The sequence below is a fragment of the Myxocyprinus asiaticus genome, chromosome 40 (genome assembly GCF_019703515.2).
Source record: "Myxocyprinus asiaticus isolate MX2 ecotype Aquarium Trade chromosome 40, UBuf_Myxa_2, whole genome shotgun sequence".
In the NCBI taxonomy this organism is placed as follows: domain Eukaryota; kingdom Metazoa; phylum Chordata; class Actinopteri; order Cypriniformes; family Catostomidae; genus Myxocyprinus; species Myxocyprinus asiaticus.
This window is the reverse complement of record NC_059383.1, coordinates 5,200,826-5,224,977: the sequence shown is the minus strand read 5'-3', so window position 1 is coordinate 5,224,977 and position 24,152 is coordinate 5,200,826. Positions and strand designations below refer to the sequence as shown.

The 24,152-nt window shown below is 37.4% G+C and overlaps 1 protein-coding gene across 2 annotated transcripts in view; it reads right to left on the bottom strand.

The window, feature by feature from the left end:
• Positions 1-24,152, bottom strand: part of LOC127430664 (gamma-aminobutyric acid receptor subunit beta-2) — a 219,099-nt gene that overhangs the window by 175,500 nt on the left and 19,447 nt on the right. The gene's annotated exons all lie outside the window — the stretch shown is intronic.

Genomic DNA, 24,152 nt, shown 5'->3' with positions numbered 1-24,152 from the left:
CATTTGATGCAATCCTATGTTGGCTGCATCATCCACAGACCTGTTTGCTCATTAAGCAAATTGAAGGGGATCTAGAAAGGGTCCAGTGATGTTCTTCAGGTGGGCCAACACCAGTCTCTCAAATTATTTCATGACCACAGATGTCAGGACGACAGGTCTGTAGTCATTAAGTCCTGTGATTTTTGGTTTCTTTGGGACAGGAATAATGATTGAGTGTTTGAAGCAGCATGGGACTTCACATTGCTTCAGTGATCTATTGAAGATCTGTGTGAAGATGGGGGCCAGCTGGTTAGCACAGGATTGAAGACACGCTGGTGAGACGGCATCTGGGACTGAAGCCTTCCTCGTCTTTTGTTTCCGAAAGATGCGGCTCACATCATCTTCACAGATCTTAGTTGTTTCATGCCACTCCACACTGATGCAGGGTCGTTAGCTGAAAACTTGTTTTTCAGCTTCTCAGAGTATCTTCTATTAGCCACTCTGATTTCCCTGTTCATTGTGTTCCTGGCCTGATTCAAGACTTTATCCCCACCCCTGTAAGCATCCTCTTTGGCCTGACGAAGCTGCCTGAGCTCTGCTGTAAACCACGGTTTGTCATTGTTGAACTTTAAATAAGTCCTAGTAGGAATGCACATATCCTCACAGAAACTGATATATGATGTAACAGTAAGCTCGTCCAGGTCTGTGGCTGCAGCCTCAAAAACACTCCGATCCGTGCAATCGAAGCAGGCTTGTAGTTCCCGCTCTGCTTCATTGGTCCATCTCTTTACAGTCCTTACTACTGGCTTAGTTGATTTAAATTTCTGCCTGTAGGTTGGAAGAAGATGAACCAGACAGTGATCAGAGAGTCCCAAAGCTGCTCTAGGGACAGAGCGATATGCATCCTTTATTGTTGTGTAACAATGATGCAGTATGTTCCTGTCTCTGGTGGGGCATGTGATGTGCTGTTTGTATTTGGGCAGTTCATGTATGAGATTTGCTTTGTTAAAATCCCCAAGAATAATAATAACTAAGTCTGGGTATTGTTGTTCAGTGTCTGTGATTTGATCAGCCAGCTGTTGCAGCGCCGCATTCAAACACGCGTTTGGAGTGATATACACACTCACCAGAATAAACGAGGAAAACTCCCGCGGTGAGTAGAAAGGCTTACAGTTAATAAAGAGCACTTCCAAATTAGGACAGCACATCCTCTTTAACGTTATTACATCTGTACACCAACTTTCATTGATGTAAAGTTGATGCATGTTCCACCGCCTCTCGTTTTCCCCGTTAACACCGCGATGCGATCCGCCCTAAACAGCTGGAAGCCTGGCAGATGTAACGCGCTGTCCGGAATGGCTTCACTCAGCCAGGTTTCTGTGAAGCACAAGGCAGCAGAGGTTGAAAAGTCCTTGTTTGTGCGGGTGAGGAGATGTAGTTCGTCTGTTTTGTTAGGAAGAGAGCGGAGATTCGATAAGTGAATACTCGGCAGCGCTGTTAGAAATCCATGCCGACGGAGTTTGACCAGTGCACTGGCTCGTCTCCCTCGCCTGCGTCTCTTGAACAGCAGAGCTGCGCCTCCAACTAAAATGTCTAGCAAAACGTCTGAATATTCGAAAACCGGGAAAAGATTGTCTGGTATATGCTGTCGAATGTTCGGCAGTTCGTCTCTGTTAAAACTGACTGGAAAAAGATTACTAAACGCAGGACAAACAAACAAAAACAACTAAACAACTGAGGAGCTCCACACCGAGGCAGCCATCCGCGGCGCCATCATGATGATAACGCAAGAACGCATTCTCATCTTGTGCTGTCGCTAGTGTCAATCAAGTCAAGTGTGGTTGTTGACTGTACAGCTGCTTGTTGCCAATACAGCTGGAGTTTTGCTTACTGCCCCCTGCTGAAAACAGGTGGTACTTCAAGCTTGAATTGCTCCGATGGTTGAAATATTCATTATTATTGTCAGGGGACATGATTAATTGCATGATTAATTGCCTTTAATGCATTATTTTAAATATATTTAATCTCACTATTTGAATGTGTTAAATCAATAGCCTGACTTAAAAGTCATGGGCTATAGTAAAAGTCTTTAGATGTCATAAGATAGCATTGTGAGGAACAGGGCGAAAAGTAAGAGTTTATTAACTGATATTCTGCCATTTTACTTGTGATTTGTGTGAAAGCATATAGAAGTCATTGTTGTTGTAGCACCTTATAGTGTTCATTTCACCAGAAAAAAACAAAATAAATAAATAAACTGCCACGATACATACAACAAGCCAGGTAAAAATAACTTTGCAAAAATGTAGGTATAGTAACTAGGAGACCAGGTTGTGTCCCAATAAAAGTTGGTCCAGTTTTGCAGAGTCAACCTCTGTCATATTTAAAGTTCCCATGCTTATGGAAAACCTGAAAACAGCCAGGAAAAGTCATGGAAAGTAAAACAATCTTAATGTTAACCTTAAATTAAATAATAAAAAATAAAAAAGTAATGGGAATTTCTATTTTGAAAATAGTTTCTATAATACTCTGCGACAAAATATTTCAGTGGCTAGAGACTGCCCTTTTGTGAGTGCAATCTCTATAATATATATATATATATATATATATATATATATATATATATATATATATATATATATATATATATTACGATTTCTATTTTATATTTTACATTATAAAATATTTAAAATATATATTAATATTTATATTTTATGATTTATATTTAAATCGTGATCCAGTAATCACGATGGACTGCAAAAATCATGGCAAAGTCATCATGGAAATGGAAAAGTTTATTGATCGAAAGGAGTGAAACTTGTATGTCCTATGATCAGCGAAAGGCCCTGATGGTGTCAGAAATCCCTCATCTGTTTTTCATTCTGGTCTTAATCCACTACACTGCAACACACTGTGTCATTAGCACATGGACTTGGCGAGAAAGGTGGGAGATTAGCATAGAATAACAAGCAGCATGCAGCAATATGCTGTCAATCCTCACAGTTGCCCTCGTGACAAACAAAGCAGCCTGAGTCTGTGAGATGCTGAACACTGCACATCATACTCATCCTTCACTGTCAGCAAAACGCTGGTGTCGAATGGCGTACCATTTGGGGAGCTTATTTTCACGCTCCTCTGCCTAGACGTTGGCAGCGCTTGGAGCTAATTGACTGACAAGCAGCGGCTGAATCATTGGGTAATAAGGCCTCATAAACTCTTGTTAGTGTGTTAGCATTTGTCACTAAATGACTGAGGCATCTGCCGGCAGTTTGAGCGACAAGTGCACCAGACAGCAAAGACGAGCTATGATTCAGCACGTGCTCATTACAAATGTCCCAAAGGAGTGATTCTCACTGGTCTAGCAAGACCTTACGCTTTTGGTCCATATCAGTGGTTCTTAGCTGATTTTGCATCGGGGCCCAGATTTTATGAGACCCATTTAGTTTTGTTTGTGGTTGTAAGTTTTAGGTATTAGTTAACTAAAAGTTAAAAAAATTTCAGTAGCGTGACAGTAGTTATGCTTTTTTTCACAATAGTGTAGCTTTTCCACTAACAAGCTACATTTTCCAATGATTAGCACTAGCATCACAAAGTGCTTCATTTGTCACATTATATTGCGAACAGAGCAATGGAGCCAAGGGAGTAAACAAACATACTCAACTAAACGTCCTGTCTCTCATGTAGTGCTGGGAATTAATTTCAGTGAATCGGTTCTTATGGATATTTCATGTAAATAAACAGGTTAAAATAAACAATTAACTTATATTTAGCATCTGGGACTCTTTTGGATGGTTCATGTAAATGAACTAGTTCACATAAATGGGCATGGGCATGAAGTTTAGGTATTTTCATGCAAGAATGCGCTGAGTCTAGGCGCAAGTGGGTTGGCGAAATTGCACGTGCAAAGTGCTAATGGGCTGAGTCAAGTGCAATTTAATTCTGAGGTTCTTCTCCGGTTGTCACACTGTCTGTGTCCTTTTATATTGTCCATTCTCTGTTAAGCACCAGTGATATAAACAAAGACAGCACATTCATAAAAGTTGGTAGTGTAAATGGACTGTATGCAATAAATTAAAAGAATAGAAATATGGACTTTTGTTCATTTGTGTATTAACTGCATCCATGTTGAATGTCAGATATATTTCAATGAGAGTGACATGCTCCTTTTATATGCATGGAAAATGTGTTTCTCATCTGGATTTGCATCAGGTAAAATTATAGAGAATGTAAGTATTATTAATAATTTTCATCTACACACAAATCATGGCTAGTATTAATAGTGATTGTATAGGCATAAAAAATTATATCATAAATACAATTGTAAATATAAACATAATAATAAAAACTGAAATATAAACCATCACCTATAGATAGTTTAAAGCAAATCTCATAAAGTTTTGTTTCATAAAACAGCTACAACTCTAATTGTCAGTAAAAAAACAATATATATATATATATATATATATATATATATATATATATATATATATATATATATATATGTTCCACGATATTTTCAGAGTTTGGACATGAACTTTATTACCACCTGCTGATGGAATCTTTAAACTGCAAATGCAGGAACTGAGTTTGGACTTTGCACTGAAAACAGACCTGCTTTTGAAACGTCTAAGCGCAATGACCTTTTTCTCAGGAAAATAGCAAATTGTGCTTTGCTCCACTTCATTAACATATAGTACACCCACAGTTTGCTCATATACACCCACAGATAACGCAAACATTCCCACCCATGCCCATTAGTGCTTTGCACTGGCACAAAAATTGCACTTAGAATTTGTGCTCTCACGAAATTGGATAAGACGTAGCGTATGGTCATGGTGTGTAGTGCTCTTTGCATGCTCAAGAAAATAAAGCCCCATGTGGATACCTATAACTGTAACATATTAGTTAAAAATACAACAGTAAACAAAAATGTCCTAAAATCAAACATTAACATGAATGCATGAACAGCATATGCCAAAACTGACAATTGTGTAAATGCATACACAGCAGAAGGGAGATTTGCTGCCTTTTATAGTTTGAGTATTTGATTTCAAAAGGCGCCTCTTGAATTTTGATAGCTTTATAGGCATCCAAAAATTCACCAGATTCCTAAAGCAAAATCATACTTTTATTGTACTTTCTCCACATGTGGTTGAAAACAAATTAGGGCTCTAATGGAGCCATCTAAAGTGTCCTGAATGTAATCTACATCTTCCTTCCTTCATCGCAGCATGCCTCTTGTATTGGCACCTGACGACATCAGCAGTCTCGCGGCTGCCCATCTGCACTGCTCTGGTTTAAAGCAGGTGTGCCAAAGACACAACCCACGGAGAAATCTGAACTGGCCCGCAGGACGATTTAATAATAATAATAATAATAATAATAATAATAATAATATTATATATATATATATATATATATATATATATATATATATATATATATATATATATATACACACACTGTATATATATAATTTGAATATGATATTTATAATATGACATTTTTAGCAACAGCATGGCATATAAACTCTTATTTTTGTGTGTGTGTGTGTGTGTGTGTGTGTGTGTGTGTTGAGTGTTATAGCCTGCATTTTTCAATTACACACATTTGGCACTCGCTCATATGCACAAATTCACTGGATCTGTGAGGGACAGTTATTCCACGATAATTTAGTTCACTTTTGCACTTTGAAGTTTGAAGTTGCTCATGACAATAACGACGAGAATATGGATCTCAGAACTGTTTCTAAGACTTCAATGAATTATAATTAGATAAAATACATTAATACTGATGCATTGCAGAGTTTGACTGAGAAACAAACCTGTAATTAAAATAAGTCACTGGTTCTTTTTTAGGTCTAGCTTTGTGATAATCTTTGGCTTTATATGGCTTATAAATGTGAGATAAATTGAGAGCACAATGCAGTAACTGACTTTCCCTTTTGATAATAATGAATATTTATGACCATGTATTACCCTAATTACCTAGTTAGTATGTATGTATGCTCATGTCAGTATGTATGAAATTAATACATTCAATGTGATCCCTTTATTCTATTTATTAAATATAATCTATTTATTAAAGCAGCATAAATTTGATTCTAGACTTTATAAGCTTCAGAAGACCATGCATTGTGCATGCAAGCCGAGGATTAACAATATATTATTGTAGGGAAATAACAAAGTTGGCTGTTGCTGTCAAACATCAACAATGGTGTATGGATGAATCTTGACACTTTCTAAACAATCCAGCACAATGCTCTACTTTCATCTTGGTTTATAAATATTGCATTAAAAGGATAGTCAAAGAATAGTCTATTTTTTTTTTTTTTTTTACTTTACTCTGTAAAAAGAAGTGTGAAGCAGCCATTTCAGTGTTTCCTGCAAACTACATGCAGAAAAAGTGAACCATTTTAAATCTTTAATTAAAACGCCTGGACATGGTTTGGAAGGCTGCTTAATTTCACAGCTGTAAATCCATGAGTGCTTCCAGATGCTGCTGATCAAAGAGCTCTCGAGACTGGAGGGGGTGATGAGAGAGCGACAGACAGAGAGACAGGAAGAGGAAGTGATGAGTGAAACAGCAGGGTGTTGTAAACAACGAGGAATTTAGGAAAAGGGGGAAGGGTCAATTTTGATTTCATGTAGACTTGCAACATTTTCCTGGTGTACTCAGTTTGATCCCTAAATAAATTAATTGAGAAAAAAAAAAAAAAAAATATATATATATATATATATATATATATATATATACACACACACACACAGTATACACCGATCAGCCACAATATTAAAACCACCTGCCTAATATTGTGTAGGTCCCCTTCGTGCCACCAAAACAGCGCCAACCCGCATCTCAGAATAGCATTCTGAGATGATATTCTTCTCACCGCAACTGTACAGAGCGGTTATCTGAGTTACCGTAGACTTTGCCAGTTCGAACCAATCTGGCCATTCTCCGTTGACCTCTCTCATCAACAAGGCATTTCCGTCCACAGAACTGCCACTCACTGGATGTTTTTTGTTTTTGGCACCATTCTGAGTAAATTCTAGAGACTGTTGTGTGTGAAAATACCAAGAGATCAGCAGTTACAGAAATACTCAAACCAGCCCATCTGGCACCAACAATCATCCATGCGATTAATCACCCAATCGTGTGGCAGCAGTGCAGTGCATAAAATCATGCAGATATGGGTCAGGAGCTTCTGTTAATGTTCACATCAACCACCAGAATGGGAGGAAAATGTGGTCTCAGTGATTTGGACCATGACATGATTGTTGGTGCCAGATGGCTGGTTTGAGTATTTCTGTAACTGCTGATCTCCTGAGATTTTCAGGTCAGGTTCACTCTGTCAGTCTGGGTTTTTGTCTGACAGGACTGTGGCATCATCGTCTCATGTCTGTCTTGTGTTTCGTTGTCTATCTTTGTGTGAGCGTACAATTTCGGTTGAATTCCCTGCTGTGCGCTCTTCAGTCTGTCTTGTTTCATGTCCAGAGCATGGTGTCTGGATCCTGACTTCCTGTCTGGTTCGGTTTTGGTCTTTGTCGGGATCCAGACACTCATGCTCCATGTTTCTGTCTGTTATTGATGTGGGTGCATCACGCTTATGTCATCTTGGCAGCATGCACTCGCGTTAAATGTTTATGTCTGTCTCTCGTGAACCCGGGTGCACCTCACATTGCGTTGTGCGGCTGGGTTGTGAGCTGTCTTGTGTTTCATGTCCGGAGCATGGTGTCTGGATCCTGACTTCTCTATCTGGTTCAGTTTCGGGTTGTGTCGGGATCCAGACACTCATGCTCCATTTTCTGTCTCTCGCGACCATGGACGCGCATTACGCTCGCTTTGCACTGCGCACCCGGGTTGCAAGCTGTCTTCATATTGTGCTGAGGTTTGGTCACTTCGTTCTGAGATTTCAGGTTTGTGTGTGGCTGAACTCTCGCACAGGTGTCCTGTCTTGTTTTTGTCGCCTGTTGCGTGCAGTACGCTCAAGTTTCGTTTAGTTTGAGAATGTGTGGCATCGCTTTGTTTGGCGTTGCTACGCATTCTCTCATCTTGTTTGTCAGTTGGCATTAGCGTGTATTGCCTTATTGTCTTGGCGATGTGTGCTCATGCCATTCAGGTGTTTTGTTGTCTTGTGAGAGCATGTGGCTTTGTTTTGTTTCTGTATCACCCCATGTCTCCCTGTCTTACGTCATACCTTGCCTCCTTGTTTGCTTATTATTAGTTTATTAGTCACACCTGCCCTGTCTTGTTTACCTGCTGATTTCTCTCCCTATTTTAGTCTCCTCGTGTGTGCTGTCCAGTGCCAGTTCGTCTTGCGTGCTCGTTTATTCCAGTTGGTCTTGCCTGTCAGTTTTCTGTCTTGTTTTTATCCTGTTATTCCCAACACGGTCCAGTCGGTCCTGTTCCCCGCTGCCTTCTGCCCCAGCCCTGGTTTATCCGTTTTCCCCTACGGGGTTGTTTATATTTGTTTTCCCCCCGTGGGAGTTTTAGTTTGTTTTTTTTATTTTAAATTCCTTGTTTTTGAATCTCTGCGCTTGGGTCCGGAGCCTCTCTTATACTCTTTATCACTGCTGATTCGTGACAATTTCCTTGTTGCATTGCTTTCAGAAGATTGAAATTGAAATTTAGCATTGTAGTAAGGTTGATTTAAAACCAAATTGATTTATTTTTTATTTGTTACTCTATGTTTGTCAAGTTACAAATAAAGGGAAAATTATATAAGAGGAAGTAGTTTTCATTTAAATTTCAATTTAATTCCTCTTATAATTTTCTCTTTATTTCTAGCACTGGATTATTCAAAAATGGGCATTACAATATGGATTTCAATATATAAGCCATTTTTTTTATTATTATTGAACTATATAGTGATATATCTCGTTATCATGATATAAAATTAGTCATACCATGATATAAGATTTTGGTCATATTGCCCACCCCTAATATACAGGTGCATCTCAATAAATTAGAATGTCGTGGAAAAGTTCATTTATTTCAATAATTCAACTCAAATTGTGAAACTTGTGTATTAAATAAATTCAATGCACACAGACTGAAGTAGTTTAAGTCTTTGGTTCTTTTAATTGTGACGATTTTGGCTCACATTTAACAAAAACCCACCAATTCACTATCTCAACAAATTAGAATACATCATAAGACCAATAAAAAAAACATTTTTAGTGAATTGTTGGCCTTCTGGAAAGTATGTTCATTTACGGTATATGTACTCAATTCTTGGTAGGGGCTCCTTTTGCTTTAATTACTGCATCAATTTGGCGTGGCATGGAGGTGATCAGTTTGTGGCACTGCTGAGGTGGTATGGAAGCCCAGGTTTCTTTGACAGTGGCCTTCAGCTCATCTGCATTTTTTGGTCTCTTGTTTCTCATTTCCCTCTTGACAATACCCCATAGATTCTCTATGGGGTTCAGGTCTGGTGAGTTTGCTGGCCAGTCAAGCACACCAACACCATGGTCATTTAACCAACTTTTGGTGCTTTTGGCAGTGTGGGCAGGTGCCAAATCCTGCTGGAAAATGAAATCAGCATCTTTAAAAAGCTGGTCAGCAGAAGAAAGCATGAAGTGCTCCAAAATTACTTGGTAAATGGGTGCAGTGACTTTGGTTTTCAAAAAACACAATGGACCAACACCAGCAGATGACATTGCACCCCAAATCATCACAGACTGTGGAAACTTAACACTGGACTTCAAGCAACTTGGGCTATGAGCTTCTCCACCCTTCCTCCAGACTCTAGGACCTTGGTTTCCAAATGAAATACAAAACTTGCTCTCATCTGAAAAGAGGACTTTGGACCACTGGGCAACAGTCCAGTTCTTCTTCTCCTTAGCCCAGGTAAGACGCCTCTGACGTTGTCTGTGGTTCAGGAGTGGCTTAACAAGAGGAATACGACAACTGTAGCCAAATTCCTTGACATGTCTGTGTGTGGTGGCTCTTGATGCCTTGAACCCAGCCTCAGTCCATTCCTTGTGAAGTTCACCCAAATTCTTGAATCGATTTTGCTTGACAATCCTCATAAGGCTGCGGTTCTCTCGGTTGGTTGTGCATCTTTTTCTTCCACACTTTTTCCTTCCACTCAACTTTCTGTTAACATGCTTGGATACAGCACTCTGTGAACAGCCAGCTTCTTTGGCAATGAATGTTTGTGGCTTACCCTCCTTGTGAAGGGTGTCAATGATTGTCTTCTGGACAACTGTCAGATCAGCAGTCTTCCCCATGATTGTGTAGCCTAGTGAACCAAACTGAGAGACCATTTTGAAGGCTCAGGAAACCTTTGCAGGTGTTTTGAGTTGATTAGCTGATTGGCATGTCACCATATTCTAATTTGTTGAGATAGCGAATTGGTGGGTTTTTGTTAAATGTGAGCCAAAATCATCACAATTAAAAGAACCAAAGACTTAAACTACTTCAGTCTGTGTGCATTGAATTTATTTAATACACGAGTTTCACAATTTGAGTTGAATTACTGAAATAAATGAACTTTTCCACGACATTCTAATTTATTGAGATGCACCTGTATATAAATTCATGTTTATGTAAATTTGTTTTTTTGGATGAAATAATATATCAATATATATATATATATATATATATATATATATATATATATATATATCATATATATATATATATATATATATATATATATATATATATATATATATATTTGTTTTACACAGAATGGGTGGCTTCATGTTGAGGTCACATGACCAGCCAATTACTACTCGCTTTTTCTTAGTAACCCTCCTAGAGCATTTCAACAAAGGCGTTTTCAACAGAAATATTTTATTTGCATAATTCTGCATCCACACCACTAGGTGTCAGTATATTTCCAAGACAACCACCATTTCGGCCAGAGCTACAAATGTACATAAACAAAAAAATACTGCGTGAACCTTTAATGCATATTCCCTTATTGTGCACAATTTATCCAGTCTGATCTCATAAAAATTGCATGACTGTGGCGAAATATTTTCAAAATAATATTATGTGGTTCCTTACACATATCACAACAGTTCCAATGTCAGTTGTCCACTGTGTGGCGCTATAAGAGAGTTTAATTTTTTTTTTCCTAAACAGATGAGGTTTTTCAGGTCATTGCTCTATTAAGTTTTAAATAACTCAACCTACCTCCCTACCCTAAACCTCAAACCTACACCGAAAGTGTCACAAAAGGCAAAAGAGAGATGAAAAACTGTGGTTTTCGCAATCCAGCCAAACCCTGATCACATGATTCTGGTATGTAAAAGCCGCATTTCACGGTCAAATAAATTTGCGGTTGATAAAATTAAGTCATCTCCAACTTTAGTAATTGGTCATTTAATATCCTGTTTATGTTGACTTAAAGGCTCAAAGAGAAACCGCCAGATCTCTCTCAGTACTACTACTATTCCTTCTGTGTTCCAGCAGACAAGCACATTTAACTCTGGACAATGTCCCATATGTCTCTAGTCTGCCGTCTCAGCAAACACACATGAATCAAAAAACTTGATTCCCCTGACTCCTTTTCTCTAAACGGCTGTTTAAATTCAAACCACAGGGAGGAGAAAATGTTAGCTTCCCCAGTAAGCTGCAAAAGAGCTATGCTGAAGTATTCACATTTGTGGCATATTTGAAATACAAAAGTTTGTCAATTATTATACATGCATTAAAGGAATAGTTCACCCAAATATGAAAATTCTCTCATCCTTTATTCACCCTTATGCCATCCCAGATGTGTATGACTTTCCTTCTTCAGCAGAAAACAAATGAAGATTTTTAGAAGAATATTTCAGTTCTGTAGGTCTATACAATGCAAGTGAATGGTGGCCAGAACTTTGAAGGTCCACAAAGCACATAAAGGCAGCATAAAAGTTAACCCTATGACTCCAGTGGTTAAATCCATATCTTCTGAAGCAATATGATAGGTGTGGTTGAGAAACAGATCAATATGTATTTATTTTTACCATAAATCTTCACCTTTGACCAGCTTCAACTAGTAGGAGAACAATGTGAATTGCCAAAAAACATAAGAAGAAGAATGTGCAAGTGAAAGTGAAAGTGGAGATTTATAGTAAAAAAAAAAAAAAAGGACTTAAATATTGATCTGTTTCTCACCCACAACTATTATACTGATACTAAAGACATTGAATTAATCACAGTCTTTTGCATTATTTGTATGCTGCCTTTATGTTCTTTTTTGAAGCATCAATGTTCTGGCCACAACTGACTTGCATTGTATGGACATACAGAGCTGAAATATTCTTCTAAATTAAATTATTAGAGAATTTTCATTTTTGGGTAACTATCCCTTTAAGGACATCCTTAAACAATAAATTAGTTTTAGATCAATGGAGACTCACTCCATCAAAAATGAACAATTTTCAAAACATGTATTCTGCACACTAGTGCATTTTTCACATAGGCTAACAGACAAAACAGGTACTTTTAATTGAGGGGGAAGAATTCCCCCAGCATGATAAGAAAGGCACTGATCCTCTAACAAATATTTCCACTCTGAGTGGATGAGGACTGGAGATGTGGCATAATTTTTAATCTCTCAGATGCTTGTTTCCATCAGCCTTGTTTCCAAGCAACTGCAAATCTCAAATGCAAGAAGGCAGATATGGTCCCAGTCATATACTCGTGTACCAACTGACATTTCACTGCTGTAATTGTGATGTAATGACGGTCACATGTGTTATGAGTAATCAAATGAAACTTGTGTACCTTATATAACTGCTTTAGTCATCAAACAAATTCAATTACCATGTGCTTGTTATATTCACTGCAGTATTTACAGGAAGATCCCAGAAATTTAGATGGAAATATTCTTTGACATCTAATTAGCCCCAATTTTGTCAATTATGAGAAACAATAGATGTTTATAAAGCATCTTTATTCTCTAATTTTATCATGGCTCATGGTTGTGACGTAAACGAAAGCCTATTGGCTATTTTTAAAATAAAAGCATGAGCTCTTTGATATGTCTCGGCCTAACTTTCTGTTTCAGTATGTTAACACTACACTTGTCAAGCAATTTATAGGGTCTCTAAGAGTGAATTGTGTAATGTCTGCACCACTAGCATCACCAAACGGAATTTCGGAAATATTGGCTGTTTTCAAGCACGTTTCCAGAACACTGCCCCCATCTTGGTCAGACAAACAGATAGTCCTGCCCCAAACGCACGCCACTGGTTGAGCCAATGTTGTTGTGTTGGTCTGTTCGGGACACTTAAAAAATATTTCACACAAAAAAGAAAATTCTCTCGTTTCCTCACCCTCATGTCATTCTAGATGTGTATGACTTTCTTTCTTCTGCAGAACACAAACGAAGATTTTTAGAAGAATATCTCAGCTCTGTAGGTCCATACAATGCAAGTGAATGGTGACCAGAACTTTGACGCTTAAAAAAAGCACATAAAGGCAGCATAAAAGTAATCTATATGACTCCAGTGATTAATTCAATGTCTTAAGAAGCGATATGATAGGTGTGGGTGAGAAACAGATCTATATTTAAATCTTTTTTTACAATAAATCTCCACTTTCACATTCACTTACACATTCTTCTTTAGTTTTTGGTGATTCACATTCTCGTGCATTTCACCACCTTCTGAGCAGGGAGGAGAATTTATGGTAAAAAAAAAAAAAAAGGACTTAAATATTGGTCTGTTCCTCACCCACATCTATCATATCATTTCTGAAGACATGGATTAAAACAAAACACTGGAGTAGTATGGATTACTTTTACACTGTCCTTTTGTCTTTTTTTGGAGCTTCAGAGTTCTTGTCACCATTCACTTGCATTGTATGGATCTACAGAACTGAAATATTCTTCTAAAAATCTTCATTTGTGTTCTGCAGAAGAAAGAAAGTCATACACATTTGGGATGGCATGAGGGTGAGTAAATGATGAGAGAATTTTCATTTATCCCTTTAAATAAACAATGTTTTGATAGTGCATCAGAGTCAGTGTTTACACTTTTAAGGGAAATCAACCTATGATTGGCTTTCTTATAGTTTTCACTGCATATAAAGCTGGGATATGAGAAAGCATTCTAATATCCAGAAAATTAAAAACATCATTAAGTTTGGAGTCGAATTTAGGGAACTTTTCTAGTGTAATATTTCATCATAGTCTATATTTCTTCATCTAATGACTGCACTATCAGGCAAATATGATCACCTCCATTACTAATTGCCTCTGACAAGGGCCTCTAACCATTGCAAGTCAATTTGGTGATTATACTCTCGAAAAGCTCCTCATGTGAATTTTAGCTATGAAGCTAAAGTGTTGGTATTCTTTCTTAATGAGAGAAATAATTTCTGCTAGCTTTCTCTAATCTATCAGACAATGTCATTGTTAAATTGTGCATGCACAACAGGGTTTAAAAAGCACTTAAGAGCCCTTCCATGTGATCAATACTCTCATATGGCCTTGTATACAATGTGTATTGATCAAGTCATGAGGGAAATCTGCTACAGTGCTGCTGCAATGATGTACCGACCCAAGTGATTTTGAATATCTAAAAAACAATTATCTGATCTGCATATCTTTAAACAAATGGCTGAGCCCCTTATACAAATACAATAAAATGCTTAGCACAAGCACTTCTTCTAAAGTGTTCAAATTTTACAAGAAAAGTTACACGTTGTCTACAAGTTAAAGGATTTTGGAATCTCAGATCTTGCAACATATGTTCCAATAGCTCTACATTTTAAAATAATTATAATAATTATAGTATGGGGTGAATTTGTTCATTTATGTGCCTCCAAACATAATTGAATTGCTGTTTTTTGCACTGATACAGAATTATCATGTATTTGTTACTACAGTTGAAAGTTTATCTTTTGGTTGGCATCCAAGTTCCAAAATAAATAAATAAATAAATAATAATAATCATAAAATAAAATAAGATGAACTATCTTTTATTTGTGAAGTGTTTCATTCACTGGATTACCTCAAAACAAGCATTAAGCACCTGGTTATTCACTATATATACAGTTGTGCGCAAAAGTTTGCATACCCTTGGAGAATTGGTAATATATGTACCATTTTTAAAGAAAACATGAGTGAGCAGAAAAAACACATTTCTTTTATTTCTTATGAGATTCATATTCAACTGTAGGTTATAACAGAATGAAACAATCATAAAACAAAACATGTCAACAAAGAAAAAAAATAAATGACCCCTGTTCAAAAGTCTGCATACCCTTAGTTCTTAATACTGTGTATTGCCCCCTTTAGCATCAATGACAGCGTGCAGTCTTTTGTAATAGTTGTCTATGAGGCCCCAAATTCTTGCAGGTGGTATAGCTGCCCATTCATCTTGGCAAAATGCCTCCAGGTCATGCAAAGTCTTTGGTCGTCTTGCATGAACCGCACGGTTGAGATCTCCCCAGAGTGGCTCGATGATATTAAGGTCAGGAGACTGTGATGGCCACTCCAGAACCTTCACCTTTTTTTCTGCTGTAACCACTGGAGGGTCAACTTGGCCTTGTGCTTAGGGTCATTGTCGTGCTGGAAAGTCCAAATGCGTTCCATGCGCAGCTTTCGTACAGAAGAGTGCAAATTGTCTGCCAGTATTTTCTGATAACATGCTGCATTCATCTTGCCATAAATTTGTACATGATTCCCCGTGCCTTTAGAGCTCACACACCTCCAAAACATCAGTGAGCCACCACAGTGGGGATGGTATTCTTTTCACTATAGGCCTTGTTGACCCTCTCCAAACACAGCGCTTATGGCTGTGACCATAAAGCTCTATTTTGGTCTTGTCACTCCAAATTACAGTGTGCCAGAAGCTGTGAGGCATGTCAAGGTGTTGTCGGGCATACTGTAACTGGGCTTTTTTGTGGCATTGGCGCAGTAAAGGCTTCTTTCTGGCAACTCGACCATGCAGCTCATTTTTGTTCAAGTATCGTCGTAGTGTGCTCCTTGAAACAACCACACCGTCTTTTTCCAGAGCAGCCTGTATTTCTCCTGAGGTTACCTGTGGGTTTTTCTTTGTATCCCAAACAATTCTTCTGGCAGTTGTGGCTGAAATCTTTCTTGGTCTACCTGACCTTGGCTTGGTATCAAGAGATCCCCGAATTTTCCACTTCTTAATAAGTGATTGAACAGTACTGACTGGAATTTTCAAGGCTTTGGATATCTTTTTATATCCTTTTCCATCTTTATAAAGTTCCATTACCTTGTTCTGCAGGTCTTTTGACAGTTCTTTTCTGCTCCCCATGGCTCAGTATCTAGCCTGTTCAGTGCATCCACGTGAGAGCTAACAAACTCATTGACTATTTATACATAGACACTAATTGCAATTTAAAAAGCCACAGGTGTGGGAAATTAACCTTTCATTGTCATTTAAACCTGTGTGTGTCACCTTGTGTGTCTGTAACAAGGCCAAACATTCAAGGGTATGTAAACTTTTGATCAGGGCCATTTGGGTAATTTCTGTTATCATTATGATTTAAAAAGGAGCCAAACAACTATGTGATAATCAATAGCTTCATATGATCACTATCTTTAAATAAAAGACAATTTTGTTTTGCATGATCAGTCATATTTTGAAAATCAATGCCAAAATTTCACAATTTCTGCCAGGGTATGCAAACTTTTGAGCACAACTGTATATATACACTGGCAGCCAAAAGTATGGAATAATGTACAGCTTTTGCTGTTTCGGAAGGAAATTGGCACTTTAATTCACCAAAGTGGCATTCAGCTGATCACAAAGTACAGGTGCATCTCAATAAATTAGAATGTCGTGGAAAAGTTCATTTATTTCAGTAATTCAACTCAAATTGTGAAACTCGTGTATTAAATAAATTCAGTGCACACAGACTGAAGTAGTCTTTGGTTCTTTTAATTGTGATGATTTTGGCTCACATTTAACAAAAACCCACCAATTCACTATCTCAAAAAATTAGAATATGGTGACATGCCAATCAGCTAATCAATTCAAAACACCTGCAAAGGTTTCCTGAGCCTTCAAAATGGTCTCTCAGTTTGGTTCACTAGGCTACACAATCATGGGGAAGACTGCTGATCTGACAGTTGTCCAGAAGACAATCATTGACACCCTTCACAAGGAGGGTAAGCCACAAACATTCATTGCCAAAGAAGCTGGCTGTTCACAGAGTGCTGTATCCAAGCATGTTAACAGAAAGTTGAGTGGAAGGAAAAAGTGTGGAAGAAAAAGATGCACAACCAACCGAGAGAACCGCAGCCTTATGAGGATTGTCAAGCAAAATCGATTCAAGAATTTGGGTGAACTTCACAAGGAATGGACTGAGGCTGGGGTCAAGGCATCAAGAGCCACCACACACAGACGTGTCAAGGAATTTGGCTACAGTTGTCGTATTCCTCTTGTTAAGCCACTCCTGAACCACAGACAACGTCAGAGGCGTCTTACCTGGGCTAAGGAGAAGAAGAACTGGACTGTTGCCCAGTGGTCCAAAGATTTCATTTTCCAGCAGGATTTGGCACCTGCCCACACTGCCAAAAGCACCAAAAGTTGGTTAAATGACCATGGTGTTGGTGTGCTTGACTGGCCAGCAAACTCACCAGACCTGAACCCCATAGAGAATCTATGGTGTATTGTCAAGAGGAAAATGAGAAACAAGAGACCAAAAAATGCAGATGAGCTGAAGGCCACTGTCAAAGAAACCTGGGCTTCCATAACCCCTCAGCAGTGCCACAAACTGATCACCTCCATGCCACACCGAATTGAGGCAGTAATTAAAGCAAAAGGAGCCCCTACCAAGTATTGAGTACATATACAGTAAATTAACATACTTTCCAGAAGGCCAACAATTCACTAAAAATGTTTTTTTATTGGTCTTATGATGTATTCTAATTTTTTGAGATAGTGAATTGGTGGGTTTTTGTTAAATGTGAGCCAAAATTATCACAATTAAAAGAACCAAAGACTTAAACTACTTCAGTCTGTGTGCATTGAATTTATTTAATACACAAGTTTCACAATTTGAGTTGAATTACTGAAATAAATGAACTTTTCCACAACATTCTAATTTATTGAGATGCACCTGTATATATATATATATATATATCAGTCAGGACATTACTGATGTAAAAAACAGCACCATCACTATTTGAAAAAAGTCATTTTTGATCCAATCTATTCAGCAGCCATCACTCCAACACCTTATCCTTGAGTAATCATGCTAAATTGCTAATTTGGTACTAGAAAATCACTTGCCATTATATCAACCACTGCTGAAAGCTATTTGGTTCGTTAAATGAAGTTTAACATTGTCTTTGTGTTTGTTTTTGAGTTGCCACAGTATTCAATAGACTGGCATGTCTTAAGGTCAAAATTAGGTCAAAAATGGCAAAAAAGAAACAGCTTTCTCTAGAAACTCGTCAGTCAATCATTGATTTGAGGAATGAAGGCTATACAATGTTTGAAATTGCCAAAAAAACTGAAGATTTCATACAAAGGTGTACAATACTGTCTTCAAAGGACAACTGGCTCTAACAAGGACAGAAAGAGATGTGGAAGGCCAGATGTACAACTAAACAAGAGGATAAGTACATCAGAGTCTCTAGTTTGAGAAAGACACCTCACATGTCCTCAGCTGACAGCTTCATTGAATTCTACCCGCTCAACACCAGTTTCATGTACAACAGTAAAGAGAAGACTCAGGGGTGCAGGCCTTATGGGAAGAATTGCAAAGATAAAGCCACTTTTGAAACAGAAAAACAAAAAGAAAAGGTTAGAGTGGGCGAAGAAACACAGACATTGGACAACAGATAATTGGAAAAGAGTGTTATGGATCTTAACCCCATTGAGCTTTTGTGGGATCAGCTAGACTCTAAGGTGCATGAGAAGTGCCCGACAAGACAGCCACATCTATGGCAAGTGCTACAGGAAGTGTGGGGTGAAATGTCACCTGAGTATCTGGACAAACTGACAACTAGAATGCCAAGGATCTGCAAAGCTGTCATTGCTGCACATGGAGAATTTTTTTGATGAGAACTCTTTGAAGTAGTTTAAGAAGTTCTGAAATTTCTTTTCAAATTGTAAAAGTAATTTTTCACGATATTAATGTCCTGACTATACATTGTGATCAGTTGAATGCCACTTTGGTGAATAAAAGTACCAATTTCTTTCCATAAGAGCAAAATCTGTACATTATTCCAAACTTTTGGCCGCCAGTGAATATATGTGTACATATGCATTTAAATTTCCATCAAAACGAATTGAGTAATCCTAATATATACTATATATATATATATATATATATATATATATATATGAGAGAGAGAGAGAATTAGAATTTTAACAAACCTTTATTACAAATACAATTCACAGTACATCAAATTACAATATTCATATATATTAAGCACAAACCCAACTCACAAAAAGTGTTTAAAAACCAAATCACCTTCAAATACAGAACATAAAGCCTCATTGCAACACCAAATACCTTAAAATGTGACAAGTTCATCCATATGTTTGTAGTAACTAAAATCAATCAACATTCTTGCTTGCACCATGTTTGAAAACAGAGCAACTACATTCTGCTCCAAATTCTGATCGACTTTCTTTATCCTACTTATATAAATAGCCAGTTTTGCTTGGCCTAAAACAAAATTCAGCAACTGGCATAAAAACCTTTTTTTTCAACACATATTTAAAACCCAAAATGAATAAAACCATAGAAAGAATTTCATTACAACTCCGAAAAATATTTCTTAAAGACAAAAATAAGGGCTCTAATCTGGCACAATTGACAAATGCATGAAAGGTGGTTTCTCTCTCAGTGCAAAAAGGACATTCAGCACCAACCTCAGGATTTAAAATTGAGATAAAAGCATTGACGGCGACAGCGCCATGAAGGATTCTCCACTGCAAATCACCTGTTTTTTAGTCAACGGTGGTTTATAAAGTGCTCTCCACTCAGGTTTTCTGTCCACATTCAATTTAAAAAATCACACCATCAGTTTTTTTATTTAACATTTTTTTTGTTAAAATTAATTACACAATACCTATACAAAACTTACCCAGTACTTGAAAAAAAGTCTATACACAAGGATTCAACAGTTTTTAGAAAAGCTCTGGAAAATTCTTCTAGATTCAGTAAAAGAAACAAGCAAGGAAAAGAGTCTTCAGGATTTGGTTTACAGAGACCATCACAATATTCCATCAGCAAAGTTATTTCTGTTGTTTTAAGAGCTGTCTGCCATTTCATTAGTAGCTGCACAACTAGACGTGTTGATCTGATTTCCAAACATTGAGCCATTGCCTATTTATTCTTGAAATCAAATCCTGATATTCCCAGTAATTGGCCCAAGGTAGTGACTTTATTATCAATGAGTGTCTTGTTGAGTCCACTGGCAGACACATCCAGACGTGCTCCACGAACTAATGGCTCTTCTAATAGCCAATGAAGAGACCATGAACTCTCTACTTTTTTAAAAACAAAAAGACTCCAAACCTTAAAAATGTTCCTATAAAACACTGGTAGACCAGAAGTATTCAATTTCATAAGGTCCATTAGAAAAATAGTTTTGTCCAGTCCCAGACTCTCAAGATTATGTAAAATCACATATGCAACAGCACACCATTTAAAATCAACTGAACCAACTAGTAGTCTTTGTACAAATTGCAACTGAAAGGTTGCTATTCTACTTTGAAGATGTATTAGGCCATGTCCGCCCTCCTCTTTAGGCAAGAATAACACATTCTGTGGGACCCAATGCAATTTATCCCAGAAGAAATCCACTAAAATAGCCCAGATGTGAGGGAGGATCAATACATGCAAGCCTGTGCCATAATGAAGATGCAACCAAATTATTTATAATGAAAATATGCCCTCTGTATGACATCTTTGGAGATAAACATATCCATTTATCCAGATGACCTTTAACTTTTTCAATGACTCTTTCCCAATTTTTTTTGCACTGTTAAATCATCACCAAGATACACTCCTAAGTATTTGAAACCTAATTTTCCCCAACCTAAACCTTCAGGAAGTTCTGGTTTCCCACCTGTCCATTTACCTAATAATAATGTTTCAATTTTACTCCAGTTTACACTCGCAGAAGATAGATCTTTAAAAGTTTTAAGTAATCTTAACAAAACCTGCATGTCACTTTGCCTGCTAATCATGACTATAACATCATCTGCATAAGCTGACAATATAAGATTATTTTTACAGTTTGGCAAGAGTATACCATGAAGTTTGAACCTTATTTGTTGTAAAAGTGGTTCAATTGCTAAAGAGTAGAGCATACCAGACAAAGAGCTCCCCTGCCTAACACCTCTGTGAGCTTTAAAAAGGAGCACATAAACCACCGTTCACCTTAAGAATACTCTCAACGCCACTATAAAGAACTTTAATATGATTTATAAAATTTTGACAAAACCCAAAGGCCTCTAAAATTCTCCACAAATAGCAATGCTCAACACGGTCAAAGGCTTTCTCCTGATCTAATGAGATTAACCCACAGTCTAAATTTAGCATCTGGGAGACTTCTAAAACATCATGAACCAATGAAATATTGTCGAATATTGACCTGCCAGGAACAGAGTAGGTCTGGTCAGGATGGATGTCACAATCCATCACTCCTGCTAGCCTGTTAGCCAGGGTTTTAGAGAGCAATTTATAGTCACTGCAGAGTAGTGATACAGGCCGCCAACACTTGATATCAGTAAGGTCGCCTTTGTTGGGCAGGAGGGTTAACACTGCCCTCAAGGGTAGCTGGCCTTCAGCCAAGCTTTCATTCAACACCTCAAGCAGGTCCTCTCTCAATTCTAACCATAAAGACTTGTAAAAGTCAACTGGCAGACCGTCGATACCCGGCGCCTTTCCAGACTCCATTCTTTGGAGGGCCTTATACAGTTCCCCCATGCTCAAAGCACCAGAGATCTCAGCATTGGCTTCCTCCGATACCTGGGGTAAGTCACTGAAAAATTCACTATCACCCCTGTATCCTGCCCCAAGTTCATTTTTAGTTCATGATTTAGTTCTCATAAAAAAAAAAAAAAAAACTGCTCTCTTACGAATGTCCGCAGGGTCTGTTAATAATCCTCCAGACTCAGAATGCAGAGCATGGATGGCTCTGCTCTGACCATTCTTTTTCTCCAAGTTGAAAAAGAACCTGGATGAAGCATCCATCTGATCCACACTCTGGAACCTCAACCTGACCAGAGCCCCCTGTGCTTTAATACCCAGTAAATCAGCCAACTGTGTCCTTTTGTTAACAGAGAATCTAAATAACTTTGGGCGCCAGTTGACTCAGCCAATTCTTGAAGTTTTAAAATGTCAGTCTCCAAGGTGTTCATACTCAGAGTTGTCTCTTTAGTGACGTTTTGAGTATATTGTAAACAGAATTGCTTTATTTGGGCTTTCCCAAAATCCCACCACTGTCGTAAAGATTTAAAAGATCCCTTTGTGGTTCTGAATTCATCCCAAAACAATTTAAACATATTTTTAAAATATCTGTCACTTAACAAAGTAATATTTAACTGCCAGTATGCACTCCTTGGTTTAACGGAGTTTAAAAACACAGAACACTGCACCATACTGTGATCAGAAAAACTCAGTGGGGTAATAAAACATCTTCTTACAGTATTACAGTGATGCCTAAAAACATAGAACCAGTCTAGTCTTGCCAGGGAAATCACACTGTCACGAACATGAGTCCAGGTATATTGTTTTTGTGTCTTATGAAACTGTCTCCAAATATCACATAACTCAATGCGTCTTGACAAGCTGGATTAAACGATTACGAGACGGCAAGTGGGGTTCAACATGATTTCTATCCAAGTTCGACACTGTACAGTTAAAATCACCACCCAAGAATAAATATTCCTCTACACAGCATTTTTGTAAAACAGAACACAATGTATTTAAAAACAACATTCTTTCTATCGTTGACGTTGGGATATACACACAAATAAAAACAAAAATAAAATTTCCAAAAGTGGCTCTTACTTTTAAAAGCCTACCTTTAACCACTTCTTCCACCTGATAGGAGTGTGGACTGAAACTCTTAGCAAAAAGAATGGCAACCCCTCCACTAAGTGAGGTATTATGGCTCAAAACAAAGACCCCATCCCACTCCTCTGCCCAATCAGCAGCATTCCTCAAGTCACTATGTGTTTCTTGCAACATTTTTTTTTGTTTGTTTTTTTTTTTTTGTTTAATCACCTCAAACATTTCTGTTCTTTTTCTCATATCTCTTACTCCATTTACGTTCAACGTCGCAATATTCACTTCACTCATATTTGGAGAAAAGAAAGAGACTAAGAAACATAGAAGCACTCCACACACAAACACCACATCAATAACCAAGCTATAAGGCTTTCTCGCTACGTTCATTTTCATTGTCAGAAATGAGTTTTCTCACTATCTTTTTTTCTAAATGATATACCTCCTTGTGTGTAAACAAACCTTCTGACATAAAAAGCCTAGTTTTATCAACAAACTGTTCTGTGTCGGGACATCTTCTTACAGTATTGCGTACTGTGCGTCATTTACACGCACCCCTGTCTTGTTTTTAGTAGCTCTTAGGAAGAGTTTAATGTCGTCCACTTCATAACTGCATTTAGATAAGTCACTCTGAGAGAAACTGACGCTAGAATCAGAAGACTCATTGCCACATTCCATTCCGTCTTCACCATAAAAAACTTCCTAGAAACTTCCTAAAATATAGAAATGAATTAAAAAAAATTTTTACATTTTTTTTCTTTCTTTATTTTATTTTTTATTTTTTAATTGTGTTGTAATATTTAAATGCTTAAATCTTAAAAATAGGCTAATATATATATATATATATATATATATATATATATATATATATATATATATATATATACACACACACACACACACACACACACACATTTTTATTTTTTGGGAACATATAAACCATTTTTTTATTGCCTTTTTTGTGTACAGTTAGCAAGCATATGTTACCTAATTAAAGACTGTATGTAAATACAAGACAATATAAGCATATGAAATACATGCATTATTAATGAATAATGTAAACTACACAGACTGTCAATTCTTTTAGTAATATTCTCAAACTTTTACTACTTTAATAGATATTTTATTGACATAAGTATTTCACACCTTCAAAGAACTCTCAAGGGAGTATGATGTCTGGACGGTTAATTCACCATTAATTAATCTGGTGAAGCTGT